At 38.2% G+C, this 23,136-nt stretch overlaps 1 long non-coding RNA gene across 2 annotated transcripts; it reads right to left on the bottom strand.

Annotated features, from left to right (window-relative positions):
• Positions 1-935: 935 nt before the first annotated feature.
• On the bottom strand, positions 936-21,816 carry LOC149081451 (uncharacterized). 2 transcript variants are annotated; one of them, XR_016193367.1, is made up of 3 exons: positions 21,711-21,816; positions 4,373-4,594; positions 936-1,077 (listed from the first exon to the last, which is right to left on the bottom strand). It is a non-coding gene; the product is annotated as an uncharacterized LOC149081451 (long non-coding RNA). The 2 variants fall into 2 exon arrangements; XR_016193366.1 differs by having other exon boundaries at positions 4,378-4,594.
• Between the last annotated feature and the right edge of the window lie 1,320 nt (positions 21,817-23,136).

The following is a 23,136-nucleotide window of genomic DNA, read 5'->3' as shown; positions in this document are numbered from 1 at the left end:
GATAGCAAGTTTGGCGTACGGATGCGTGAAATCAGGGCGATTTCAGTCCTTGAATGCAATTTGTACAAGGTGTTTACTTGGAAAGTTGATCAAGTACTCGCGAGCACAAAATCGGACACGAGCAGCGAAAACTCTGGGTGCTTCAGGGGAGCACGGTGGTGCTCGCGAGCGGCGGGGTGAAGATGCCTGATCTACAGCTTTGCAGTGACAAATCAGAAAATTTTTGGAACTATAAGAACGTCTCAATCAATAAATGGGAAGAGAGGCTCCTTAAAAACCCTTACCACGGCGCTGACGAGATATCTCGCCTAACGTGATACCTTGAACGTTGGCAATTACGAGGTATCTCTTGCTTCCTTATAATCCTCTTGTTTAGGCAATGACGAGCGCAGCTATATTGATTTATTTCTACTGCGGCAGTTATACAATGCGGATCAGGAAAATTTTAAAAACAGCTTAAAAGGTTAGAGTTGCCTTCGAAATTAATTTACTGCCATCTGTTGAATGAAATTTAATACATCACATTGAGCAAAATTATCAAAGATCATTCAAAACTAAATTTATTGACAAAGAAACTATTTAATCACCTAAGAGTAAAAATTTTAAATATATATTGTATATTTTGCCAAAAAATTATTATTCATTAATATTTAAAAAAAATTTATTTATATTAAAAAAACTTCTTTTAATGTAAGTGAACCGGCTGATACCAAGTTAGGAACAATTCTCATGAACGGAGGAGGTTAAATATTCCTCGAGTTCGTGTTCACTCAACATGCGCCTCGTTGTTTGATTATAATTATAATTTGATAATAAAAATTATATTCTGTAATATCAGAATATATAATTATCAGAAATATAATCAGTTAGAAATATTTTCCCCCACAAGAGAGGGGTTAACAGTTTACCAAGAACTGAAAAATCACCACGAGACGGAACACAGAAAAATATATATTTATTCACAAATCTGTACGAAACTGAATACATCGATGAAAATATATCGATTGTAAAATTCGGGATAAAAACGTCCACTCTTTTTTGTCCTTCCCTTCATTTCTCGTAATTTGCTACGGCGATCTGTAACAGACAAAAATAAAGGCGAGAGACAGATAGAATATAAGGCATACACACACAGGGTGGCACGCACTAACACAGGGTGGTAGCTATAGACCGCCCAATAATTTTGCACGCGTGATTCCTTGTGAAAAAATAATACAGAGTAAAGTGGTTTTTTTTTTCGTTTTGGGGATCAGATGAACATTTAATGAGTTATAACTTTTACCGATAAACTCGATCAGGGTATCGATGGGATTACTAGCAAATTCGCAGATGATGTGAAGCTAATGGGGGTAATCGGGAATGAAAGCGATAGGGAGTTGCTCCAGACCAACTTAAACAGGATTGCAGCATGAGCAAATGAATGAAGCATGACGTTTAGCGTTGATAAGTGCATGGTCGCTCATTTTGGTTCGAACAACCCACGGTTCTCTTATGAGTTGAATGGTGTCTCTATCCCAGATGCAACTAGGGTCACCGATTAGGGAATTCTCATTGACGAGCGACGTAGGTTTTCTGAGCATTGTTCAGCGGTTGTCAAAAAAGCGAATAGAGTGCTTGGACTCATTTTCAAAAAAATCTCTTCGCGTTCTCCTAAAGTCATTCTTCCGCTTTTTCGAGGATTAGTTCGTCCTGGACTGGAGTATGCTGTAAGGTTTTGGAGACCATACCTACAGAGGGACATAGAATTGGTTGAAGGGGTGCAGAGAAGAGCTACGCGTGTCCTTGTTGGCACTGTTGTGGCGTTGTATTTGTATTTATAACGTTTTGAATTTTTGTGACGTGTCATTTTTGTAACGGTCAGTTACGCGCCAAACAGCAAACGAAAGTAAAATGTTCCCTGAGCTGAAGGTTGGAAGGCTTTATTGGAAATGAACTGAAATATTCAATCCCGTTAGTCGCCAAAATCAGCTATTTTCTTTCACTATTGGTGCTTTTTCCTGTTCGTGTGGAACAGGATCAGCCCCGGTGGGCCGAGTGCCCGATTGGGCCCCATGCGTCTAGACGGCAATGCGTGGGTGCAACATGCATATCTTCGGAGACTTCCAAGTTGAAACTTGAAAAAAAAAATTCTCATCACAAAATTGTTGGTGATACTTTATTCATTTAAACGAGACAAATCAAATGGACACACACGTTTTGAAACTTTGATCACACAAAAAAAAATTATTTTTGGGCATAAACAATCGCGTAAAAATTTGGAAAACGCGCACGCAAGACAGGGGGAAAAAACTTGGTTTCTTTCTCTATACAGGTGAAATGGACGGCTTCACTGACGTCAAAGCTACGCGCGGAGGCTTTCTGCTGTAGGAGGTGTTGGTTATACTGTTTTTATCCAGTTTGAAAAAACGGCCAAGTTGTACGTTTGCTGTACGTTCGGTGAATTCGGCAGGATTTTGAGAAGTAACGTCATAAATTTTTAAAGCGCTATAACTCATGAATTACGGGTCAAATCAAGAAATTGAAAACGCTTTTCCGTGTTAGTTTTTCACAAGGAATAATGTGTGGAATTATTGGCGATCAATGTGTGTATGTGTGTGTGGTGACCACCACCAACAAAACTTTTTTCAGTTGCATACATAAACAATAACTATCGCTACCCTTTAATCACTGCTGACATCTATGAAATATGAAAATTACTAAAAAAATACTGATTCCAATTCAATTGTGCTGCATACAGAAAACAATGCAATATCACGTTAATAAGTAATTTTATAAGCAATAATATGATTTGAAACATCCAGTTTACTCTAAAATTTTAACAGTTATATTTTGTTTGTTGTAATATAATATTAGTACAAACTTCAAAATTGTTCTGAAGCTTATCGGTTGTGCCACCTCCATTGACGTTACGCTGATCGTATACAATATTTAGTCTTGTGTAAAGTTCGTTTTATGTAATTTCCCAATATACGAACAGCACCTGTTGAAACTGTGGAACAAACTCGACAATTTAACTAATACTATTGCTCATAAAGTATTTTTTGATATCATATCATATATTGTCTTTTTTATTGCTGTACATTATTCGAAAACCGGTCACCAATATCAATCGAAGAATAATAACGATTGTGTTTTTTAGGTGATAGATGGCAGTAAGGGTCCATACCTGTTTTCTGCGAGAGGACCTTGTTTACTTAATGAAGCCCTAAAGAATGGTCGTTTGAACTGGATTTTTTTGCTTATGAGTTATTGATTGTCATCTAAATTAAACGCTCCCATTAATTTCGATGCTATTTGAATTATGCCTTGTTTCAGATTACCATAGGGGAAGAGGGGTGCTCCATTGATAAGTTCAGTCTTTTTTGAATATTAATATATTTCTGATATTACACTGACCAATATAATGCTAATGGCCGTATTCACCAACAGAGTTTAAACTACAATCGCAGGTTAAAGGATTAGCGATCGACACGGATTGGTTGAAATCCTCAATTTAACCAATCCGTTTCGATCTTCAATCCTTTCACCTGCGATTGCAGTTTAAACTGTGTTGGTGAATACGGCCGTTATTCTTGATTATAACGTGGAATGATAGATTCATTAAGCCGTCAATCGAGATCTAGCACAAATTTTGGCGCACGCATCGAGCATAAGGAGTGATTCAGTGTGAACAACACTGTTATACAATCTCTGCTTGCCAATGTGAGTTCTGCATCTTACGCTACTACATTAGCAAAAACTGTTTCCGTACTTTATGCTGTGATTTTAATAAGCCATATATAGTAAGTCAGTTGGTTCCTGAGAGAAATCGTTATAAAATCATTCGAAAAAGCAGGCTTTTCTACGTAAGAAATCAGCGCAAAAGTTGAATTTCCAAATGATATGCAAGCCGTACGAAATTGCATGCAAGCTGCTTCCCGTGCTGAGGATTACACAGACATAAACGACAACTAACAAACTGAACCTGACGCGGCTAATACAGATACACCCTTATACAAAATTTTAGTGAAAGCCTTATAACAGGTTTAAGAGATGTCTGTCATGAACGGTGCCCATGATTCGCGAAATGTTGGAGATCTACTTACGGGATGGAAAATAAACGATTTACATGCGACATCTCCGATCGGAATTACTCGATCACGAGGCGCTCGATACGATTAATCAATCTACTGACCATTACGACTTGTAAATGGTCAAAAGATTGTTTCCAGTCAATCAGCTCTGAACGGGAATTCTCTATCGACTTTCCATGTCTACCACGAAGCACCTAATATAGTTTGGAATTTGCAAAGTCCCAATACTTCATTCGGCACAAAAAGAGTTGGAATTTATTTGTTAGTAGTTTGTTATCATTTGTACTGGGTATACCTACTTCACCTGTATGCAATTTGGCGACGTCACATCCATGGATTTCTCGCAGCATTCGTTCGTGAGAAAGCAGCACAGTGTTCCCCAGAACGGATAATAGTCGCACATGTCTTTCCTGCAGCCGAAAGACTCAGCACCAGAGATTAGTAACAAGATGACCGTAAGTAGTCCGATCATGAATCCACGTACGCAAGCCATGTCCTCTTTCAACTCGTCGCCAAAATCACTATAAAATAGTAATTCATATTACGCTCATCACATTCAACACTATGTTTTCGATTTCTTACCAGAATAGTTACAATAAGAAAACCATTGGATGTCGTATAAAGTGACATCGAATAATTAAAAAAAAGCGATGGGTCGTTGTATAGATTGCAGCGATAATATTGGCATCACACTTTGCAGAAAGATGGTGGATAGGTTAGTCTGGGTTTCAAATCACAGTCTGTGGCGTTGTCGCTATCATCTGCAGTAGTAGTCTATGGTGTGTCTATCTTATCAAGGATATGGCTGTGGAATTTAAATGGTGTGCTTCTCACCGCTAAAATTCCAGGTGATAATGATGCGACCCTGCGTCTAGCATATAAAGCGTATATAGGTATGAAACTTCATGTTGCGTCGTTGCTCTTTTGTACAAGCTCAAGTATTTAATAGGGGAGGATTTTTTGAAAGATGTCTTTTACGCGTGGGTTTTCTCAATTATAACTTATGGTTTGTGCGCGTGGAGTGGAGCACACCATTGTAATATCATGCAACTAAGTAACACATATAACAAGGTAAGAAATATGATAACACAAGCCTATACCGGAAACGATAGCGAAGCGCCGAAAACAAAAAAAAAAGCATCTCTTTCAAAAGTGTTTCTCATTTACTGCTCCTAAATTTATGAATTCATTCCAGTCACAAAAACCAACTACTGGCAATACTAACCACAAATATGAAATTTACAAATATGCAAAAAAGCATTCAAAATTATGATGACATACAAATACAACGCCACAACAGGCAAAATACCCAACGAGGTGGCTGATAAAAAGATGTCCATAAAAATATGGATGTCATATATTTAAAAAAAAAACAGCAACCCAATTAAAAATGCAATTAACACAAATTATAAACAATATATACATATGATAAAATATTATACAATGCCCATAAAGAATACTTATGGTTGTCTTATTCTAAGAATGGATAGCTTCTCGACATGTTCTGAAACTGTTCATAAAAATGCTACATAAACATAAAATTAACAACTTTTTTGTTACATAATTACTGCTTAAAACTATATATTTTTATGTGTATTAATGTTGTACCCAGAACATACTCCCATCTTGTTTAAATTTCACCAAATATGGATATTGTCATTTTACATTGAACTGTTATACATCATGTCTTAAATTTCTTATATGTTTTTCTATAAATATATACTGCGTACTTTGCGGCTCACAATGGCGGCGAAAAAATATAATACATTGTCTTTTTGGCTTCCTGGAAGGACTTAGTGTCCCTTGGGGCCACATAGTGTACATTCGTTACATGTGTATGTCTTTTTTTTCTTTGTATTCCTTTTCGCGTGTTATCGTCCAGTATTTGTGTAATGTGTATATGTTTACAATAAAAAGAAAACTATTCCAGCTGTGGATGATTTCCCTTAAATGCAATCTTGCGTGTTTCTAAGTTCGTCTATCATATCAAAGGCACATTTACACCTATTACACAAGTACATGAACTGATAATAATTATATGAATATGTATGGTATGTAGATGGGATGTGGGAGAAAGAGAGGAGAAAGTAGAATGTATGAGGGAGATGTAGAGGAGTAGATTGTATCGAGGGGAATTTACTTCATGATGTGTCTTCACCTGCTGGTTGTAAAAACTTGAGTAGCGTCACAATACGTTTGGACAATGATAAAAACAATCATCACAAGGACGTTGACAATAAAAGATGGAATAGCTAGGTGGCATTACTTTTGGAATGATTACGTCATTTGTCGTGAGGTCCTAAGGACTACGGCTGAAGTTTGTAACTATTAGCGCAGAGAGCTTTCATGACACGTACGCACACAGAAGAACGCTTGCATTGTATCTTTACCATATAAAGACGTATATCTGACTTTCAGATCAGATTCATTTGTACGAGAGTATGCACCATTTTTGTTTTTATGACGAATAGTAATAAGTGCTGTCCTTCGCATTTATACGATACGAAACGTAAGGAGATGAAAGTGTTTTGTAGATCATGTGATGAATTGTACGCAATTGTATGCATATTAGAATTTTGTCAGCTCATGCGTACAGCCGTGAAACGTATGATCCATGTAGAATGTGATTTAAGAATTGTTTTATATCAGTCCCGTACTTGACGATTGATATGGAATTCAATCGAAACGACTTCGATTCGTCTTCATATCGGACGCCTTTTCCATAGGACGTACAGGGTCTTCCACAAGCATTTCGGCTGTACTTATACAATTGAACGCTGGATACACTGGTCACGCGGTGACGCTTATTGATATGACCACTGTTCTTCTTTTGTTCTCAACAAAAGATGAATGATCCATAAAACTAGCATGAAAGTTAAAATAAATGAGGTCACTATGTTTTGGCGATAGTACCCAATTTTTTGGCACTTTTCTTAATTTTCTATTTTTTTAGGATGAATAAACGACGATTATGGTCTCACTTGGTGGTATTCAGTATTTTCCAGTATTTATCATCTCGAAATTCTTTAATTTTCTGGATATATGTGAAGCGCCCCGTGCGGCCGCACGGAGATTGCACAGAAAGAGAACCGTCCCTGCTACGTCTGTGATTTCTAAACTCGGGGTTTCACTAGTAGTTGTTAACGAGTGCGCAAGATCTTCATGATAACTAAATTCAAGCATTTTCGATGCAAAATAAGTATTAGGTGCAGCAAAACAGCTTCTTTTTGAGTGATTATTGCATGGATTGTGACAAACACGGTATCTATAGAATCACACACAACACACACAGCCACAACATTCCATTAAACGCTTAAGGAATGATTAACCCTTCAGATATTCATTAACACATGATGTTCCAACCAACGTGATATAAGATGCTTACATAGCCGGAGTGGTTCAAAATGGGCTCCATTTGTTCACAAGGGACGCCGATAGACGCAAAATAGACGTCGTATTCAACTGCTATTGCATAGTTTCCCAACCCTTTTGTGTCCCATCGCCCCCTTCTTCAGAAATTTCTTTCTCCCATCGCCCGCCAACGTAATCTAACACCCATGGGATACTATGTTATACTCGTACCTTTTACCGCCCCCCTGGAACATTACATCACCCCCCCCCAGGGGGTGTTAACGCCCACGTTGGGAATCACTGTCCCATTGGCTGCAAGTCTTTTGCGTCCCGGACAGGAAGAAACAAGTTGCCATTCCCGAAATTATTCTCGAGTGCGTATCAACTTGGAATACGCGATTACGATGTAATTCAGTTACCGTACGCAGTGCGTATCGCACTTCTCTCGAAGAAATGATGCGTTACGAGAGCTCTTTTTTCTTTTCTCACGGACGCATCACTGATGAAGGATTTATCACAGCTCTTTCGAAACGTGTCGTGATTCCATTATTGTATTTGTCAGCGCAGGTTGAGCAACTGTTAAGTGGTTATGCGTATACGCATGTACACTTCCATGCTGGTTTTCTTTATCGGTGGTCATATAAAGTGTCCTCCATATATATATATATATATATATATATATATTTTTTTTTTTTCCTTTTCGACATTATGTGCGAGTATATTTACCTGAAAACCACAAAACATTTTACGCAGGTTCCTTCGTGAAACGGACGTCAAAGAACCAACTTGTGTGTTTTGAAACCCGTCCACGGCTCATGATGCATTAAGTAGAGGTCAAAGGTGTGCCAGAGATTTCAAAACTCGTGTGGAGAGCGAGTTATTACGTGAAATAAATTTATCTCTGTGTATTTTTTTCGGGTATGAGATGATAATCTCATATACCATGAACAATTCATATCGCGTCATCTCCGAGATGCTTGTCGTGTGGAATGTTAATTTCCTGAAGACTTGTAGCATCGATTTTTGTATAATTCTGTACATCATCATCATTAAAAACCATTTTGAATCCACTGCTGGATGAATGTCTCCTCTAAATTTTTCCATTTTACTCTGTCTGATGCTTCAGCCGACCAGTTGACTTCAGATACTTTTCGGATCTCATCGATCCATATTGTGTGTTGACGCCTTCTCAGACGTTTAACACCCCGGGGGTACCAATCTAGAATACTTGCGGTCCATCTGTTGTCTTGTCTTCTTGCAATATGTCCAGCCCATTTCCATTTAGAAAGTTTAATTCTTTCTATGATATCATATACCTTTGTGTGGTTCCTTATCCAAGTGATTTGTTTTTTGTCTCTCCTTGTGATGCCTAGCATACATCTTTCCATGCCCCTTTGTGTTGTCTGTAGCCTTTGTATCGTCTTGTTTGTGAGTGTTCATGTTTCAGCTTCATAAGTAAGTGCTGGTAGAACACACTGGTTAAACACTTTTCTTTTCAGGCATAATGGCATGTGACTCTTGCGAATTACAGTTTTTGCCAAAAAAGTGCTCCATCCAATAATGACCCTTATGTTTATTTCATTAATGATTCCATTGCCCATGGTAATTTCTTGTCCCAGATGCACGTAGCTTTCTACATCTTCTATCTCTGTGTTGTTGATCACGATTGTCCTCTTCAACGCAAAGGGGCTGAACATAGCTTTAGTCTTTTGCAGATTCATTTTCAAGCCCACCTGAATACTTGCCTTCGCCAGTTCTTGTATCATTTCTTCTAGTTCGCCTGATTTGCTGTTGATAACAACAATGTCGTCGGCAAAACGCAAATGGTTGAGAAATTCTCCATTTATTTCACCCAATCCAGTTTTCTGAATACTTCTTCGAACAACTTCTTAAACAGCGGTAAAGAGTTTTGATGAGTTAGCATCACCCTGTCTCACTCCTTTCCCAAGTTTAATCTTTGCTTTTCTTTTATTCAAACGAATCATTGCAGTTGCTTTGTCATATATTTTATACATGATATTGAGATGTAAATCTTCTCTACCCCAATTACATCTAGAGCTTTACCAACAGCAGATGTGAAGACAGAGTCAAACGCTTTCTCAAAATCAATGAAGGCTGCCATACGCAATGGTGATTCGTATTCCTTGTGAGTTCCCTGATTGTTTAGATGTGACCCATTGTGTTAAATCCACTTCGAAATCCTGCTTGTTCTTTTGGTTGAGCTTCGTCTAATTTGGATTCAAGCCTATATGCCAGCACTTTGGTGAATATTTTACAAATTACTAATAAGAGACTGATTGGTCGATAGTTCTTGATATCCTCTTTTTCACCGTTTGTGTGAAGAAGAACCATCATTGTGTTAATCCAGTCTTCAGGCACATCCCATTTTGTGAGACAATTTGAGAACAAAGCAGCTAGCACAAACTGGCAAATTCTTCTCCTATTTCTTTAATAATGTCCATTTAAATCCATCTTCACCTGGGCATTTCCCTTTTTTCACACATCTTACAGCATTGTAGCCTTATAATATTATTCTACTTTTTATTCCATATATATCATTAATCAAAGTTTCTGTGGGGTCAAAATGACCCCACCTCACCACTTGCATGTTTTTTTTGTCTGACGGTGGAGTGTTCAGATCGAAATGTCGTATCTGAAGAGTGCCAATTTTTTCGATAACGTATTCAAATTAATGGTGGAATATCGGATATTCGAGGTGAGCATGAGGGTAGTGTTGTTAGTGAATTGTACACAAGATCTGTGTGATCAATGTGTCATAGTGTTGTTTGCAAATATTGTTTCTGACTTAGAATAAGACTAACTTTCGGTGCTTGTGAAAATGTAGTAAATATTATTTTAATTTATAAATTTTATTTCCCGAGTATGTTTTAATCATATCCGTTCATGTGTGTCTAAGGCCGGTATTACACTATAAAAGTTTCATAAAAGTTCATTGATAAAACTTGAAAAATGCAACCATGAAAAAAAATGCAATGATAAGGGCATCGGTTGCATTTGCTCGAATGTAATCTATGACCTTTAATTGTTGGATTTTTCGAGTTTTATAAAAGGGATTTTATCAAACTTTTATAGTGCAATACCGGCCTTAATAAAAGACGATTTTCGGGAAAGTAATTAAAGAAATTCGAAAAAATTATTTAGTGAATTAATTGACAGAGGAACGAAGTCATGTAAAAAACCCATTGCTTTTATGAAGAATTTCTTTTGTTGATTTTTAAAATGCATTAATACTTGATGTCAGTTACGCACAAAATTTTCACAACGAAAGTTAAGGGTTAACATTAGGCCTATTTCTAAACTTAACTGAAAGTTATCGAAGTCCGTTCACAGGTATTATCTGAAAGCTTCATTTTACGATCTTCAGGCATTTCTTTCGAAGAAAATAAATTTCTCTACACAATAATTTAAAATGGCTTCCACTAGTTGGCCTTCGCGTTGGAACAAGTCTCATTATAGTCATATAATTAACTCTCCCTCTCCACATATTTCCCCGAATCAAAACATTTCGCAATTTTCATGATACAAGAAACAGCAGCTATTGATTGAAATTCTCTAATAATTTATTACTTTAAAAAACAAAATCAGATAAACCACACATTCCAGTTTCATCAAAAATCTTTCTTCACTTTCTCATTAAAGTCCCAATAATACCCGTAATTTAAAAAAAAAAAATCATGTCGAATGCATATAAATCTAAATTTGTTTATGTTTTCTTTGAAAAGAGGGCGTTTCTGAATCAGTTATACCAGTGTTTCCTCAATCTTTCTGGAAACAAAGGCCAGTAAAATGTCTGAAACAATTTGACGGACCACTTTTGTCCCGTATTACGGGACGTACTTGTAATATCGCTGTTCCGATTTCATTTATATATTTGCCCCGTTTTTTCAACGGTACCTTTAACATTTACTAAAATCGTATGAAATCGTGCACTCGCGCGCACGTACGGAGTTTTCATAATATAGATTATATTGCATGGCAAAACTTATAAATATTCTTCTCATTTGTCAGGTTTAACGTTTTGTCCGTAATTTTTTTCTTTTTTTTTGGAACTTTAATAACACGAACGGGGTGATTGTGCCTAATTTCGACAATGTTTTTGATGATATTTTAAAGCAGCCTATAGGCGAAACCAGTCATCAGAAAATTGTGAAATTTTGTGGAGGACTTCATGAAGGGGGATGGGAATTTGTTTAAGGGAGGGAAAACTTAGTTGCTTAAAACTTGCACATTTCGCTACCAGAGGGCATTTTATTAAGAAATGACACATTAAGGCAAACATTTACAACTTTAACAATTGTTAAGCTCTTGCAATTGCTACTGCAACAAAACATGTTTCACATGATGGCCATCATTTTCAGATACCATGTGAAATCGCAAGATGGCATGTTCCACAACTGACAGGAAATGTTCAGCACGTGGCGTGAAATGCTGCTGCCTTTAAGGTCAGGTGAAGTTCTTGGATTGTTTACCAGATGTTTCAAATGTCCCCAAAGCCAAAAATCGCATGGATTAAGGTCCGGGGATCCGGGAGGCCACAGATTAGAGAAATGCCAGCTGATGCCACGTTATTCTGTAAAATGTGTTTTAAGAAAACTCTTAACACACACTGCAATGTGTAGACAGCTGTTGAGTGGCGTCACATAAATTTAAATGTTCACTACAGGTATTCAAAGTGAAACCCCCCTCTGGTGACGACATGTGCAACTACATTTTTTCCCCTGAAACAAATCCCCATCATTTCACACATGAAGTCCTCAACAAAATTTCACACTTTTCTGATGACTGGTTTCACCTGTAGACTACTTTAAAATAGGGTCTTTTAATTATGGACGCCCTGTACATCTTTGTTTACTGCGGGTTGCAGCACCTTTACTTACACACCCTTCATAAAATCTCAGCAGTAATCCTCAAAATTGCATTTTAAACTGCAATTTCCGGCAAAATTTAGTGATATCTCGTATCCAGGGGGGGGAAACCAATTTCCCGCATTCCTCTCCATGACGTATGGTGAACTTAAGTATGAAGGTATTACTTTATTTGAACCCATATGGATATTACGAATATCAGTAGAATAATCAAGTCTGCGTGGGGGCCACCTGTGCCATCGTCGCGGACCATAGATTGAGAAACACTGAATTATACACGATAGCTCCGATTCTTTAAAAAAAAGTAGCCATCACTTAATGTTATCTGACGATTCACCAGTGTCATTTACATATTCAAATCGTCTCTTGGAGTAGTAATGGGGAGGGTAGTCTTGTATGCCAAGGTGATTACGCCACTTAATATGCGTGGCGCATAGTGTCCGCTCCTGAAGAATGATAAGGGGAGGCGTTCTGGCCGGCACTGTGTTTATTTACGACAATGTCTCCTTCGAATCTTCACATTACTTTTTGTTGTTTTTTTCAAGGCATTATGAAAAAAGTAAAAAAAAAATTAAAAAATATATTTATTTCTGGCATTAAAAGAAGCCCGTGGAGCCTTGGCCTAGATACGCAGCCTGAATGTCGGACATGGATGGAGATCGTCACAATTGAAGAACATAGATAATAGCGGGCCCATGTATTTCTGTTCTCCTTTCCTACATGGAGATCTTCATCGAAGCAACATTTGAAACCCGTCATCTGCTCCCATGATCTTGAAAGTAATTAATGTTGTGGTGGATTAATCGGCATGTTTAGTGAGTGTCTCTTGCTGATGATAATAATAATAATGTTGGTCATGAGTGTTTTGTTGATGGTTTCTTATCACTAGAGCCCGGATTATATGCAAATGCGTATGTGCATTTGCATATTTTGGCATTTTCCAGGATTAATGCATATAAATGCATAAAATCAAAGAATTTTCAGAATAAGTGCACATTTGTGAAGGTTTATCGAAGCTCAATAACTTTTTCATAGTTTTTCAAATGAATATCGATCACAATATTTTCATAACATCGGGGTTTTTTCCCCGCAGGTGGGATTGCTTTTTTTTCATAAGGGCGTCCGCGAGCCCGCAGAAGTGCCGCAACACGACGTGGCATGGACACGACTAACATCTGAAGTAGTGCTGGAGGTAATTGACACCATGAATCCTGCAGGGCTGTCCATAAATCCGTAGGAGTAAGAGGGGGTGGAGATCTCTTCTGAACAGCACGTTGCAAAGCATCCCAGATATGTTCAATAATGTTCATGTCTGGGGATTTTGATGGCCAGCGGAAGTGTCTAAAGTCAGAAGAGTGTTTCTGGAGCCACTTTGTAGCAATTTTGGACGTTTGGGGGTGTCGCATTGTCCTGCTGAAATTGTCAAAGTCCGTCGGAATGCACAATGGACATGAATGGGTGCAGGTGATCAGACAGAATGCTTACGTACCTGTCAGAGTCGTATCTAGACGTATCAGGGGTCCCATATCACGCCAACTGCACACGCCCCATACCCTCACAGAGCCTCCACCAGCTTGAACAGTCCCCTGTTGACATGTAGGGTCCATGGATTCATGTGGTTGTCTCCATAACCTTACACGTCCATCAGCTCGAAGCAATTGGAATGGAGACTCGTCAGACCAGGCAACGTGTTTCCAGTCCTCAATAGTCCAATGTCGGTGTTGTCGAGCCCAGGCGAGGCGTAAAGCTTTGTGTCGTGCAGTCATCAAGGGTACACGAGTGGGCCTTCGTCTCCGAAAGCCCATATCGATGATGTTTCGTTGAATGGTTCGCACGCTGACACTTGTTGATGGCCCAGCATTGAAATCTGCAGCAATTTGCGGAAGGGTTGCACGTCTGTCCCGTTCTTGCATGATCTTTTTCCGGCCGCAGCGATGTCGTACATTTAACCTGCTGGTTAAATGTACGACATCGGTTCATGATTGTACGACATTGGTTCCATATCTCTTTATTTGCATACGCGTGCCTGTACCAGTTTTTTTGGCTCTTCAGTTTACATGTATCAACTGTTTCAGCGTTAGCGTCAAAAATGTTCAATTCTTTTAGAAAATAGTCTCGAAATTCTTTTTTACTGTTATTTCGTTACTGAACAGCCACGACCTAACTAGAAAATGCTTAAATAAAAAAATATTTAGAAGTTATTTTCACATGCAGTATATTGCCTGACGAGGTGGCAGAAAAAAGATACCCATAAAAGATATGGATGTGTGTAAAGATCGTATATATTTTGGCATTTTTAAGTGCATATTTTGGCATTTTTCAAACGAATATCGATCATAATATTTTCATAACATCGGGTTTTTTCCCCCGCAGGTAGGATTTTTTTTTTCCTCAAATATCCTACAAAGTGTATATTTTGGCATTTTTAAATGCATATTTTAGCCTTTTTAAATGCATATTTTAGCCTTTTTAAATGCATATTTTAGCCTTTTTAAATGCATATTTTAGCCTTTTTAAATGCATATTTTGCCATTTTTTAAGAGCAAATAATCCAGGCTTTACTTATCACATAGAAAGAGAAGAAAAGAAGCAGAAAAAAACGTGTGGTCACCGAGCGTCTCAAAGAAATTTTCAAAATTTGAATTTGCTCATTAGTTGATGCAAAGGCGTTACATGCAAATACGTTTTGCTAAAAGGGTTGTAAATCAGGCATCTTGAACTAATTGAACCCAAGGACCAGCAAAACGTCTGAAACAGTTCGACGGACCACGTGCGTCCCATATTACGGGACATTTCAGTATTTTTTTAGTGGTTCTGAATTGCCTTTTTATACATTTGTCCCGTTTCTTCAATAGTCTACGTCCTTCCCTTAGTGCTCGATGTTCGCGCCCGATTTCGTGCTCACGAGCGCTTGATCAATTAAATCAGTGCTTGATCGATTAAACACCTTGCGCAAATTGCATTCAAGGATTAAAAGTATCCTGATATTTCATGCTTTCGTCTGTCAAACTTCCCGCAATGATGCTTTTCTTTTGATGATGGGCAGCGCTTTAAATAACTATTTATCAAAATCCCTACAACGCTTGGGAACTATGCGTAATCGAAGGTAAAAGTGATAAACTCTTAAGGAAATTCATCAAACTTATCGAAATGCTTGGTAAGCATGCATAATAACCGGTTATTATGCGTAATAACCGATTTTATCACATCTACCTAACATACTATGAAACAATATGAATGATTCCGCATGGAGAGTCATCTAGTGACCGCGTACTAGGAAAAACTTCGATTATTGTTATCACTTCGATTTTATAAGTAAAAAAAAAATTATCTGCAATATTCGACTGCTTTATAACTAATTACTTTTTTTCATTAGTAAAGAATTGGACATTCTAAATAATCTGTTGATAATATTTAAAGCCATAATTATATATATATATATATATATACTATATAATAAAGTCTTTTAAGTGCTTGAATTATAAAGACGGAGTAATAATAACTCATTCGCGCACCAAATGGGGACGGCAACGAATTTCCTGTTCGGACATTGATGTTCAGTGAAAGCCTGAAAACGAAAATCCACGTTGTGGCCTCGTTTAATTGTCTTAACGAGCGGCACAGCATCGAAATTTTGCGGTTACGAGATAATTTACAGTATATATATATATAATTGTTTAATACTGCGGCGGTCGACACTCCACAAGTCATCGGTGTGTTTCAATAATCACCTGTGTGGCACTAAATATTCGTTAGTTATAGGTCACAGAGAGATAAGTATCTAAACGTGGTGACGATGGAATGGTTGAACATTCGGATAGGAAGTTGATTCGCACGTATTACTTGAAGTTTACGCACGCATACTATGGACGACCATATATATGATCGTAATTTCCGTATATACCAGGGGTCTTCAACCTTTCTCGTGTCACAAGCACTGCCTTTGCCCATCATCAAATTAAGGAACGCCCCCTCACGGCAACTCGGACATGGATGCCTTAAATCGGCATAATGTTTACAGGGTATTTTAATTGGAGCATTGTTCAAATACTTGCGAGTACGGAATCGGGCCCGAGCATTGAGTACTCTTGGTGCTCGCGAGCAACGGGTTGTAGATGACTGGTATATACTCGTGTATAACACAAGTTTTTTTGTTGTTGAAAATTTTGTTCCTTAGTTTGTGAGGGGGGGGGGTGGGATTTCGGCTTATACACGGGTCAGTTTCTGAGTAAAAAAAATATCGACCCCCGTACTTCACCAAATCTATATGACCAATAGCTACATGGCCTCTTCCAACACCAGCTATAGCGAAAGACCTTCACGCGTAACTCATGACGTCAGTGAAGAAGTTATTTCACCTGTAGTCATTGGAGATACTGCAAAGAAGCGGTAAAGGTACAAGGATGACGTCACTCTCCGCTACCATACAAAAGTTTTCTAACAACTTTCTGTCGCGAAGATGAAATTTCGGAAGGAGAGAAAATTTAACTGCCTTTGTTGCGGGGAATCGAACCCACGTCCTTGGGTGAACGCCCTAGACCACTAGACTACACAGGCAACGAACCTCTCAATCTCTCCTTGGAATTTTCTCTTTCCGAAATTTCATCTTCGCAACAGAAAGTTGTCGGTTGAGGACCCCTCACCGTGAGAATGTGTATACGTGTAAATGATAAAAGAGTGACCCATAAAGCAAGGAACCGTGTCCGTGAGCAACCAAAAGAGTGACCAAAACAGTGTGCAAGCATGTGAATGACCAAAGTGACTTAGAAACACGGGTGTACTTGAAGGGGGGGGGGGGGTGTTGCAAGATGGTCATAGCGCAGGAATGGCGCATTCACGGAAAGACTAGTAAAAAAAAATTAGACGCGATGGGAGAAGGGTGGCAAAATTCATGTAGCCCCACAAGCGGCAAAACCATAAATGCGCCCCTGCTTATACTCGGGTATATACGGGTATATAGGCTGCATTTGTGAGGCTTTTATCCTGCAGCGTGCCGAGTGACACTCGGTTCAGCTATCAATTATTGATTCACTAAAAAAAAATTTTTTTTCTTTTCTGACAACCAAAATGTGGTCACGTCGCCTTCTGGAACATCACCACGTTTCTTTGTTTCGTTTGCATTCATGGTGGTAGACGAGCATCTTACCACCGCACCACTCGGGCCTCCAGTAAGACTACTAAACCACACATGCACCTCGTCCATATTCCTCTACGGAACCTCTAACGAATTGGTACATGTGGGGATGTGCGTGTACGTGTTGCGAAACCTGACGTGAAATTTGTTTCTGTGTAATGGTTGTTATGTGTAGTGCTGCCATCTGCCACCAGTTTTTCTAACTATGAGTGAAGCGTAATGATTGAATAATTTATCGTTGTAGGCGGCCTCCAATAAGACTGCTCGCGTCGAAGCGGCAGTCTCATTGGGTCCAAACGCAATGTGTACCGCATATCTTCAATGCTTTGAAGGCGCATGCCCCGTTTTACGTCAAGTATCAAAAGATAAGCAAGGAAGGTAATTTCCTGAAATACTTTGACGTGAAATATGGCGGGCAACATTTTGAAATGCTGTTATCTGCATACTTCGCTAATTCCGAGCCATCAAAAAGATTGGCTTGTATTATCTCGGAGATATGAAATATACTCCGGTCAAGTTTCTGAATCTAAGGAAGCCGGTGAAGCAAAAGATGAAATATTGGCTCAAGTTACGGGTCTTGCCAATAGGTTGAAGGCTGATGCTACTCTCATCTTGGATTTCCCGCAAACTAGACGAATCTGCAGGGACAACCAACTTTTCAGACGGACCTTTGAGGTTGTTGAGCGCATGACAAAGATCAAGTCTTCAGAGGAGAGGAAAAAGCTTTCAGACCAGGTTTTCGAGAGCTTCCAGATCCTGTCGACCAGCAACAAGTCATCGACGTGCAACATCTTGAGGAAGAAGCCACAGAAGAAGACGGTTCAACCTACAGATACGCAAAAGAAACTCATGTTCTCTCCCGTCCCTTTCTCCCCGCAGAGGAGTATTGAAGTCAGTGAAGGAGATCTCAATGTTCGGTTGCTCATTCATAGCCTAGTTTAAAACCTTGAATGCATATGACATTGTTTATTGAGGAGTCGTCATTGTTTATTGAGTGAGTGCTTTCGTGTTCACGAGAAAAAGATCGAAGACACCTGAATTGCACCTTGCGGGAAAACCATCCATGTAGTCGACGACTTCAATATTCAGATCGCTATAGATTATGGAAATAAGCTTCCCCCCATCATCAACGGGAAGTCACTTCCAAAATAATCCTCCCACACGCAGATGCATATTTCATAACGTGTTTTCAAAGATCTCCAACTTTTTATTCCTGTTTATCGCCCCGTAGCAAAGCTGCATTAAGAGCTGCATCTTTCAAGCGGCTTTGCCCCGTAAGGGCATAACTATAGGACTTTCCCTTCTGCATAATTTTCATCTACTAATATCTTTGAGACCCCAATCATTTGCCTAACACCAAAACTTAGCATTATCCGAAACTCGGAAAAGACATACGCATATACGTAGTTTCTTTCAAGGGGAAATATTAATGCCTTTTTCCAATGTCATTACATTCCTGCCCGAAAAATTTAAAGATTCCCGTGACTTTTTGATGTAATTTTAAACGACGAAGAAAAATTACTATGTAATACAAAAAAAAAACATGCAATGCATGCACAAAAAGCACACGTATGCATAGTATTTAACAACTTCCGTGTCGTGTAATATAGGTCTATATTATAAGAGAATAGAACGGGTTCTGGGGACAGAGAAAGTATCATTAGGAGGGATATAAATGATGCGACATAGACTTTCATGATATTATATGAATTCATGAATTCATAATGAATTGATGAAAGAATATACGTACACATAATTTTCATCGTACATTTTTCGTTTTTTATTACCGAAATCCTTCTTCCTTAGACAAACGTCAACGAAAGAGAGAAATAAAAATCGCAATTTTACGTGAGGAAATTTTCTAAACACCAGCCTCCGATATAACGGACCGAATATCACGCAATAAGAAAACCAGTGTGAATATATTGTGACATCTACAGTTGATTTCTCTGGTGCTAATCAATCTAACCGTTATGTGTGTGTGTGCGTATGTGTTGTGTGTGTTAAACCTCTTTTACTTAAAAAAAAAAATTTAATGAAAATTTAATCGTTGCGGTTGCAATCAATAATTCATCGATTTCGCAATCGATTTCTATAGTTGCAATGACCCTCCGTTATCTCTGATCATGTGCACAACACGCAGAACGTGTCCTAAATCTTAAATCGATCCGTTATTCGAATTGGGAAACATGTTGAGAATAAAGACAGGGTTGATTATTAAAAACTGAATTGGTCATTTGGGGCCGTTCAAGTATTACGTAAGCAAATTTTTGGTCATTTTTGACCCCCCCCCCCGTCAGCAAAAGTAAGCAAAACGCTCCCCCCCCCTCCCTTGCCAGCAAAATTTCGTCATCAGCTCTGCCCCTCTGAATCCAACTCATATTTTCATAAAGGGTGATTGATGACGTAAGCATTATCCAAACCCCCCCTCCCCCCCTTTGTCATCAAAAGTCAGCAAATCGGAAACCAATCGATGATGACGTAATACTTGAACGGGCCCATTTGTTCTATTCGGCAGGTCCTCCACAAGAGCCCACAGATTCGCATATCTTGGAATTAGTTCAGCGGGGGAACGAAGAAGCAGACTGAACTGAACTGAAATGAACCTTCAACGATTTGCACAATCGTGCCTATCAGTACATCAGTGAATGACCAGTACAAATATTAGTGATTAAATTATTGGAGATACACACACAAGACAGAAACAGATGCATAAGGTTTACACACAAAAATATACATGCATAATATAGTCTCGAATCCAGATAAATAGATTGAAAATAAATAAATAAATAAAATGTTACCTGGGCCCATGGGCAGAGATGGGGAGCAAACGAAAAGGGCGTCAAAACTACTGCCCCAAGAAAAATACAATTTTTGATATATCCTCGATAAATCGGAAAAAATGTAGACACATAGAAGGAGAGGGGTTGCTAAAAATGAGATAAAAGTTTGATCGTGGGAGTAGATATGGCGAAGGTATTTAGAGATATGAGTATGTCTTTGAAGGGCAAAGAATGTGCATCCCTTAAGCAGGTGAAACAGATCATTGTAGCTATTTAGTTGATTGCAATACTGGCAAGGTTCATCAGTGTTAAATTTGTGCAATATACCTTTGTTAGTATAAAAGGATAAAGGCGAAGCCTGGCCATATTCTTACGGATCGCCTAATGGAGATTGAAGAGAAGGTAAGACTGTGGGGACAGCGAAAATTCAAAATTATCGGCAAAATGAAATAATGTTGGAGCAGACAGTCGAGATCTTTCTTCTGGAGAGAGATGTCAGTATAATTATTAGTAAGGGATGTGAGAGCTAATGGAGTGAGGTAAGGTGTGGGTGGCGAAGAAGCAGACGCAATAGCCGAAGCAGTGACAATCAATTGGCACGCAATTGATTAAAATATTATTACCATCACCTACACAAAAACAAAAGTCAAAGAAAAGAAACACTCAATCTATGGCAAACCCGATGGAACGATGCTAAAACTGGAAGAAGTGTCCACAAAAATAGTACCAAAAGCTTCATACAACGCAAAGCAATTTGGAGCAGAGAACTTGTATTTTTTTACAACCAATCACGGACCTTTTCCAAAGTACCTTCACCGCTTCAAAAAAAAAAACGAGGAACAGATCACTGCCTTTGTGGTGAAATCGGCAATCCCATCCATTTGCTTGACAACATGCAAATTAACTGCACATCTAAAGCACATGACTGAGCCCGCTGCTGAAAATGCCACACTCTGGATCAGACAGATTTTCGAAAACAAGCAAGCAAGTTTCTAAATGCAAATGTTACGCATTAGCCATCGGCAAAGTGATCCCACAGACGCCATTTCAACCAATAGCACAAGTATAGAAAACTGCAAAACCATCTCGCCGTTCACAAAGAAAAAAGAAACTGATCAACTATAAGGAAGACTGACTGGTGGTACAAGAACAGAACGATTTAAATTGAGGATGAAATCGATTATGAATTTTATATCTGATTTATTATTGATTTCAATATGCGATTTAGTATTTTACATTCGAATTAAGATTTAATATGGAATATAGGATTATATGCTTGATTTCCGATTACATACGTAGATTGTGATCTCGAAACTGATTTTATACTTAGATTATGATTTTATAGTTGTTATGAATGTAATGTATAAAATGTTTGGACACAAACTACATTCAAGAAACTTCTGCCAATTTTTTTATATGAAGTCGATAAGTATATAACCAAATATATGCGAAAATATACAATATTTATGGAAACAATGCTTACCAAAAACTTCCGGGATCGACCTCACCGAACGCTAGTCAAGCTGAATCTAGAATTTTTCTCAAATTTTTGCAAGATCCAACCAAACCTCGAATTTCCTGGGTTTTTTTTTTATCACTTTACCCATAAATTTATGGGGCATTTGCGTTTATTGTAGGTATGTATGCTTGCATGTATAATTTTATTAGCCGTCATCTGTTTTCTCCGGTTCCTAAACACAGAACAAAAGGACGTCACGTGACTCTCCATGTAAATCTGAATTACGACCTGGACGGAGAGTGAGAGCTGTTATAAAGAGGAAAATACCCGAATCGGAATCGTCGTTGTTCACGGGTCTCCTATTCCGTAGTTTATGAAGGGAACAGATCATTTCGAAATCAAAAATATACTGCAAATATGGTTTTTTAAAACTTGAGGAGCCACATTCTTGATGGCAGTTTCATTAGTTAAACTACTTATGATGCAGTTAAAACCTTGTTACAAAAACAAAAAATTTACGACCTTCTTTTATGCTTCCTGGATATGACCCTGGTAAAATGCGTTGCATTTTCCGTAAACTTAAATTTTAGCGCTGTATTTTTGCTTCTGAGCTGTACTATCTCGATCGTGATATCACGAGCCTCTAGCTTGAAATCATACCGAAATTATTTCAATATCCACAGCAAGGTTCGATGACACCAGGACGCGTCCGGGAGAGCTTTTGTAAAAGAAAAAAAGAAGTGGATAAGGCTGGTATTACACTATAAAAGCTCTTTAATAAAACTTGAAAAATGCAGCCAAGAAGCTTATCGGTTGCATTCGCTCAAATGTAATCGATAACCTTATTGGTTGCATTTATAGTGTAATCCTGGCTTAAAAGGCAGACATCGGAACCTAATTTTGTTGAAATATAGATTGATCTAAACTTTATGACAATAGTGATTGTTTGAAAGAACTTGACTTTGCGGCAACAAAGATTGCCAAATAAGTCTTGACTTTCCTGAAGAAAACTTGAAAGACAATGGTTCTGGAGCAGAGACCTTAACTTTGTCTGCAAAATATATCAGCAACTCTAACTTTATGAGCAACGATTGCAGAAATATATACCTTGACTCCATTCAGCAAAACCTCAACTGCACTTTAGCAAAGAACTTTGTAAGTAAAGATTGCTAAAAAGATCTTAACTCTATTACCAAATATTGACGGAAAGACCTCAACAATGTTGGTAAAGATTCACGAAAATATCCCAACCCTGTTAAAAAAAGTTTGTCAGAAAGATTAATCTCAACCCCGTTGAAAAAGATTGCTAGAAAGACTAGCTTCGTAAGGAAAGAATGTCAGAAGCACTTTGTAAGCAATGATTCTAGAAACACTTTGACTTTTTTTGTTCAGAATGGCCTAAACTTCATTCAAGAAAACTTCAATTGTGTGTGTATTTTAGATACAGGAA

Source organism: Pholcus phalangioides, unplaced genomic scaffold (genome assembly GCF_987345545.1).
Source record: "Pholcus phalangioides strain wild (caught in Gottingen) unplaced genomic scaffold, Ppha-v1.0 ptg000010l_1, whole genome shotgun sequence".
NCBI lineage: Eukaryota > Metazoa > Arthropoda > Arachnida > Araneae > Pholcidae > Pholcus > Pholcus phalangioides.
Note: the sequence above shows the minus strand (reverse complement) of the source record. Positions and strands in the feature narration are given on the sequence as shown.